This window comes from Coenobita brevimanus, chromosome 13 (assembly GCF_032717465.1).
Source record: "Coenobita brevimanus isolate Jiangsu-jjx chromosome 13, ASM3271746v2, whole genome shotgun sequence".
NCBI lineage: Eukaryota > Metazoa > Arthropoda > Malacostraca > Decapoda > Coenobitidae > Coenobita > Coenobita brevimanus.
The window spans coordinates 8673075-8680299 of record NC_136966.1 but is presented as its reverse complement, the minus strand read 5'-3'; the positions used below and the strand labels follow the sequence as shown (position 1 = coordinate 8680299).

At 44.4% G+C, this 7225-nt stretch overlaps 1 non-coding gene across 1 annotated transcript; it reads left to right on the top strand.

Annotated features, from left to right (window-relative positions):
• Positions 1-1907: 1907 nt before the first annotated feature.
• On the top strand, positions 1908-2025 carry LOC145417275 (5S ribosomal RNA). Its single transcript, XR_013900488.1, has one exon. It is a non-coding gene; the product is annotated as a 5S ribosomal RNA (ribosomal RNA).
• Positions 2026-7225: the final 5200 nt, after the last annotated feature.

Here is a 7225-nt window from a genome sequence, read left to right as displayed (position 1 = left end):
CCACCATCATCACCACCACCATCATCAACACCATCATCATCATCATCATCATCAACACCATCATCACCATCAACATCACCACCACTATCATCAACACCATCATCATCATCATCATCATCAACACCATCATCACCATCAACATCACCACCACCATCATCAACACCATCATCATCATCATCTCTGCGTCTCTCAAATGTCAATCTATCTACCGTCTCTCTCTCTCTCTTCCAAGAAAATAACCCTTCCTTACAAGACGCAAGAATCCCAGGCTGACAAAATGCTCTTAACGCATGACTATTACAAACTTAATTTTTCCCTCCTTCCCTTCATCCACCCCAGTTTTATTTAAGTCTGGCATAAACTAAAGAAAATTGTCCATAGATAAAATAAACCGCCAAAGCGAAGGGGTTAGGGATTTATGTGGTCTGGTAAAGAAGGAATATATGGATCCACACGCACGCAAAGGCACACGCACGCAACTCACACGCATTCTCTCTCTCTCTCTCCCTAGCCATGATAATCGCCTGCCCGAATGTTGCTACCTCACACACACACACACACACACACACACACACACACACACACACACACACACACACACAGCTAAAAGTACACACAACAACACACGGTAGGAGCAATGTTTACACTCATGGGTACACACGCGAACTCTCACGTACATGAGAAGGGGTACTCATGACTACACGTTCCCGCACATGCACTGAACATACACACACACACACACACACACACACACACACACACACACACACACACACACACACTTCTTTCCGTCCTGTTTCTTTTTTCCAATCTCTCTCTCTCTCTCTCTCTCTCTCTCTCTCTCTCTCTCTCTCTCTCTCTCTCATCGTTAGTAAGGTGGACACTTAAGGGTTAAAATGGTCGCTTATCTCCTTAAGAATCACCTCTATCTGCCTTCCACCCTGCCTCATCAATCTTTCTCTCTCTCTCTCTATTTATCTGTCTATTGAGAGAGAGAGAGAGAGAGAGAGAGAGAGAGAGAGAGAGAGAGAGAGCTGTGCTATCAATACGGCTGTTAGACTTTCTCTCCTTTTATCTACTAGTTTATCTACTTATCTACTTTCATCTACTTATTTATCTACTTATCTACTTGTTTATCTACTTTTATCTACTTGTGTTATCTACTTATCTACTTTTATCTACTTGTGTTATCTACTTATCTACTTTTATCTACTTGTGTTATCTACTTATCTACTTTTATCTACTTGTGTTATCTACTTATCTACTTTTATCTACTTGTCTCATTTACTTATCTACTTGTATCTACTTATTACTTACCTACCTTTTATCTACTTATTAATCTACTCATTAGTCCACTAATCTATCTACTTATTAATCAACTTATTTTTTTTAGCTATTTATCTACTTAAATACTTACCTATCTACCTCTTTATCTACTTATTTCTCTTTAATGTGAAGGAAAAACATGTTAGTTATATAGTGGTGCATGTAACTGAGTAGGGAGGGAGGTAGTTATGTGTGGTGTGGTGTAGGGTGGGGTGGAGGGAGGTAGTTGTGTGTGGTGTGGTGTGGTGTAGGGTGGGATGGAGGGAGGTAGTTGTGTGTGGTGTGGTGTGGTGTGGTGGGCTGGGATGGAGGGAGGTAGTTCAGTGTGGTGGGGTGTGCTGTGATGTGATGTGGTATGGTATGGTATGGTGTGAAGATCAATTTATCTATCTATCTATCTATCTCTCCATATATGCTAGATATGGGTGGGGTGGGGGGGTGTGGTGTCTATCTACTAATCCATCTATCTATCTATCTAAGTTATATATCATTCAAGTTTTTCAAGTCACATACAGACAAACTAATAAAGCCAAACTATTTCCTTCCGTCGGTTACCTATTCTATTTCCTGTTTCATTTTCTCAAGACAGCCATACCACGTTGAGTACATCGCTTCCCGTCCGATCAGCGAAGTTAAGCAACGTTGGGTCTGGTTAGTACTTGGATGGGTGACCGCCTGGGAACACCAGATGCTGTTGGCATAACTCCCTACGTGTCAAGTGGGGTTGGTGGAGGATTAGTGCCCCTCCCTGTAAAACAATTAACTCTAAGTCCTTGGCCACCCCGTTTGGGATACATGGCGTCTGGCAATGAATGAATGATGAATTTTCTCAAGACAATTTTCTTCGCCTTATGTCCCCCTCGACCTGGCGGAATCGGATATGAGTCTGTATTGTTAAGGAAGCTCCCCAACACCTTCTCCTGAGCAACTTATTTGGGTTACTGCATATAATTATCATCAACATCGTCGTCATGATCACCAACATCATCACCATAATCATCATCATCATAAGAAGAAGATGAAGACGAAGAAGAAGTAACAGTGCGCCCAGTGCCGACATTGAGTGACAGTGAGAGCAGTGTCCGTAACACAGTGAAGGGCAGAACAGTGAGTTATCAGACTATGGGAGGTCAGTGAGAAAAGCATCGGTAATAATATAAAAGAGAGGTGGAATAAGTAAGGTAACAGTGAAACAGTGAACACGGCAAGGGAGTGAAATAAGGGTCTGTCTTTGTGAACACGCCACCATATAGTGACACCGCCTCACATTAAGATCATACGGAGGCCCCAGTGCAAGAGCAATAATTAACGACACGACCGACAAACAGTTAGCCTGCCGGCTGTGAAAATAGTGCCATAAACTCCACCTAGACTTTCCCAAAATAATAGTGTTTAGCTTCCCTGCCCTAATTGCTATTCACCTTACCCGATCGTGTCATAAGTGTAGCCTGTGCGATACTAACACCCGATACCTAAGCCTTAGAATTATAATTGTTCAGCATAACTGTATTCGTGACATCTACCCGTTCCACTGTACAATTTAGCAATACACATGTAAGGTTGTTGCCTTAAGTTTTTGTGTCCTGCCTCTCTCCTATTTGTCTAAGCTCCGGTCTAGAAAGAGAACCCGGCTACACACTAGGCGTTAGAGGGACGGGAAGCCGACCCTAAAACACCTAGCAATACAGTAGTAGTAGTAGCAGTAGTAGTAGTACTTGAAAGCAATGCCTCTGAGAGAAAACAATGGTGAGCCCTGTACAGTGACGGAACCATTCACTCAGCACAAGTTCAGAATTATACGGTAAACAGAAACTGTACATAAGAAAATAAAGGAGAATTTGCCATAGCTTTCAACCTCCTATGCCTCTTAGAATATATATATATATATATATATACACATACATATATATATATATATATATATATATATATATATATATATATATATATATACACATACATATATATATATATATATATATATATATATATATATATATATATATATATATATATATATATATATATATATATATATATATATATATATATATATATATATATATATATATATATATATATATATATACCCTGTGATGTGGTGGTCAAATTATAGTGTTGGTACATGCCAGCTGAGGGGGGTCGAGGGCCGTAACTCTGGGTGGCGGCCATTTATGCAAAGAAATTGGCGGCAAGATTTAAAATAAGCCTCCTGCTCACAGCAGGCCGGCGATAAGGATAACAGATAGAGACGCAGAAATTCAATGGGTGAGGGTGGAGGCCGCGCTGAGAGAGACATCAGGGAGACGGTAGAGAGACAAGGAGATATTCTGGGGATATGTTTAAGACGCCAAACGTAAATTCCTTCACCGTAAAGACATGGAATTTACACCTTGCTTGTGGCCTGTTGTGGGGTTTGCTTTCTTTTATTTATTTATTTATTTGCTTTTTTGTGGGTTTATTTGATACGTCTATGTAGTGACGTGGTTAATAAATAATGCATATATATAATCCCTGGTCTTCAAAAAATTAGAGAGGAAGAAAAACATATATTAAAATGAGGGCAACTGCTTCTGAGAACTAACACAAGAGGAGACGTGCATTCTCTCTCTCTCTCTCTTTCTCCTCTTTTCGTCATCTTCCCTTACTTTCTTACTAGCACCTTTAACCCCTATTCTCTCTCTCTCTCTCTAACCCAACTCTCCACTTTTCGTCATCTTTACTAGTTTTGCTAACCCCTATTCTCTCTCTCTCTCTCTCTCTCTCTCTCTCTCTCTCTCTCTCTCTCCCCCACATGTACAGAAGTCCGATATATGAAGCGATAAGGTCTCACATCCTCCACACGACCCACCAATACAACAGCCCAAGCATGTATTCAATATGGACGGTGGGTACTGGCGCCCAAGTGGTGACAGGCGAAGGTGTGTGGCACGCAGGAGGACTGGCGGACCTCAGGAACGGGCTATACATCTTCAGCACTCAGCACACCGCCGGCCACTTGTGATTCTCTCTCTCTCTCTCTCATTTTGTGTGTCAGGGCAGCCGACAAAGTGAGTTATGCTGCGAGTGTGCTTGCGGTTACGATGCTTGTGTGTGTGTGTGTGTGTGTGTGTGTGTGTGTGTGTGTGTGTGTGTGTGTAAAACGGTGACAAAGACCTCCATGCTTCTTAAAATATAAAAAAAACATTCATTTCTCACTTCCACCTAAGGCAACATCCTCGTCTCCATGACAACCAAACCCATTTCCTTACTCCTGCCTTCACATTACCTTTCACAATTCACTCTTCTATTCACACCACATTTACAACATTCACAACTTCACATGCACAATATTTAAATCACAATTACAACATTCACAATTGGACATTTACAACACTATCATCATCACAGCCTCACCACATCCCATCACCACTTCTTATGACATAGTTACGTCTTTACTTCATCACTATACACCACCACACCACACCACGCCACACTTCACCACACCACACCACCCTTCATCACTCACCACACTCACATCTCACCACACACCCCACTACACGCAACACCCAGACCTCACCACACATCACATCCACATCTCACCACACACCACACTCATCTCACCACACACCACACCCACATCTCACCATACACCACACCCACATCTCACCACACACCACACTCATCTTACCACACCCACATCTCACCGCACATCACACACCACTCACATCTCACCACTCCTACAATGAAGACTACCCGACTATCCTCTAACCACCACCACACTTCACCACAAACTATCCTACCTTCACCACAACCACACCACACACTACCATCCTACCATACCCTCACACAACCACCACCCTCTTACCACTACCACACCTCACCACAAACTGCCCTACCCTCACCACAACCACACCACATACTACCATCCCCTCACGTAATCGCCTCTACCACTACCATGTCTCCTACCACTAACTACCATCTCTTTACACACGAATTCCATTACTGTCACCGCATTTACGCATTCACCTCTCTCTCTCTCTCTCTCACACACACACACACACACACACACACACACACTAAACCACCACCACATCCACAATAATCACCCCACCATCACCGTAAAAATGACCTCTCCCCTTCTTGTCTCTCTCTTCTCCCCCTCCCCCTCCTCTCTTCCCTTCTCCCTCCTGTCCCCTCCTCTTCCCCTGCCCCTCCTGTTTCCCCCTCCCCTTCCAGTCCTCCTCTCTCTTCCCCCTCCAGCCCCCCTCTCTCCCTCTCCCCCTCCTTCCCCACCCTCTCTCTTCCCCTTCCCACACCCCAAAGGCCAGGACATAAAGCGTCCCAGCCACACAGGGGGACAAACTATGTACACGGAACTCAAAGACAAGGGAACGAGGCAAATCACAGACCTAGTATTCTTAACGACCAATTAAACCCAAGAGAAGAGGACCACCCTGGTTAAGAGGCTGGCAGGGCGATGGGGAGGCATGGGGAGGGGTAGGAGGCGGTTAGGAAGGGTGGGAAGGGGTGTGGAGGGATGGGGAGTGGTAGGAGGCGGTGTGGAAGGGTGGGAAGGGGTGGGAAGGGGCAGGAGGCGGTTATGAAGGGTGGGAAGGGGCAGGAGGCGGTTAGGAAGGGTGGGAAGGGGTAGGAGGCGGTGTGGAAGGGTGGAGAGGGGCAGGAGGCGGTTAGGAAGGGTGGGAAGGCGTGGAGAGGGGCAGGAGGCGGTGTGGAAGGGGTGGGGAGGGATGGGGAAAGATAGGCGGCGGTTAGGAAGGGTGGAAAGGGGTGGGGAGGGATGAGGAGTGGGTAGATGGGGATGGGGAGTGGGTAGGAAGGATGGGTAGAGGGGGTGGGGAGTGGTGAGAAGGGAAGGGGAGTGGTTGGGAAATGGGAAGAAGGGTGGGAGTGGGGTGGAGGTGGTATGGAGGGGTGAGTGGCTGGACGGTAAGGAAGGAAAAGAGCAAAAACAGGAGGAAAAAGAGGAGATAAAAGAGCAGAACGCTGATGGGAGAGAAGAGAGAGAGAGAGAGAGAGAGAGAGAGAGAGAGAGAGAGAGAGAGAGAGAGAGAGAGAGAGAGAGAGAGAGAGAAGGAACAGATGTGATGAAAGAGAGAAGTGAATTGAAGAGAGTAGACAGGAAAACTACGCTCACTTCAAATTGCCTCAAAATTACCATCCCTCCATCTAGGACCCTGACAAGAGATGAACACTGGAATGATGGTAGTCATGAAGAAGTGCTGTGAGAAGGACGCCAAGGAGTGACAGGAAAGGTCATGGTAAATGGAACTATTCCCAATTTCACTCCATAAATGCTGGCGTACCTGATCCAACCCTCTTTCTCATTCATATAAATGACGTCCATCTGTCACTCACAACCCAATACACTCTTATGCTGATGACTCGACCCTTCATAGTTCTTCCACATTTAGTACCTCCTTTACACAATCTGATATTACACATTCCCAAATAAACACAGCAATTTCTCTGAACCAGGAACTTTCTAAAATTAATCAATGGGGACAAATAAATCTGGTCTCATTTAATGCTCAGAAAAGTAAGTACATTAATTTCTCCAACAGAAAGAATCCCTCAGACTCTCACATAATTTTAAATGATGTCAGTATTCCCATATCCACTACAATTGATATCCTAGGTGTTACTCTAAACCCCAACCTAAGCTGGACAGCTTATGTTAAATCCCTTGCTAAAAATGCTTTTAAAAAATTGGGACTTATGTACAGAGTTCGTGAGTTCTTCACTGACGAGCAGATGGCCACACTATACAAAAGTCATGTGTGTTCTCAGATCGAATACTCTTCACCACTGTGGAGTGGATGTGGAGCGGTTGCACTGAGGCAGTTGGACAAAATTCAAAATAAAGCCATTAGATTAATCAATAATCCTGCCATAGCGC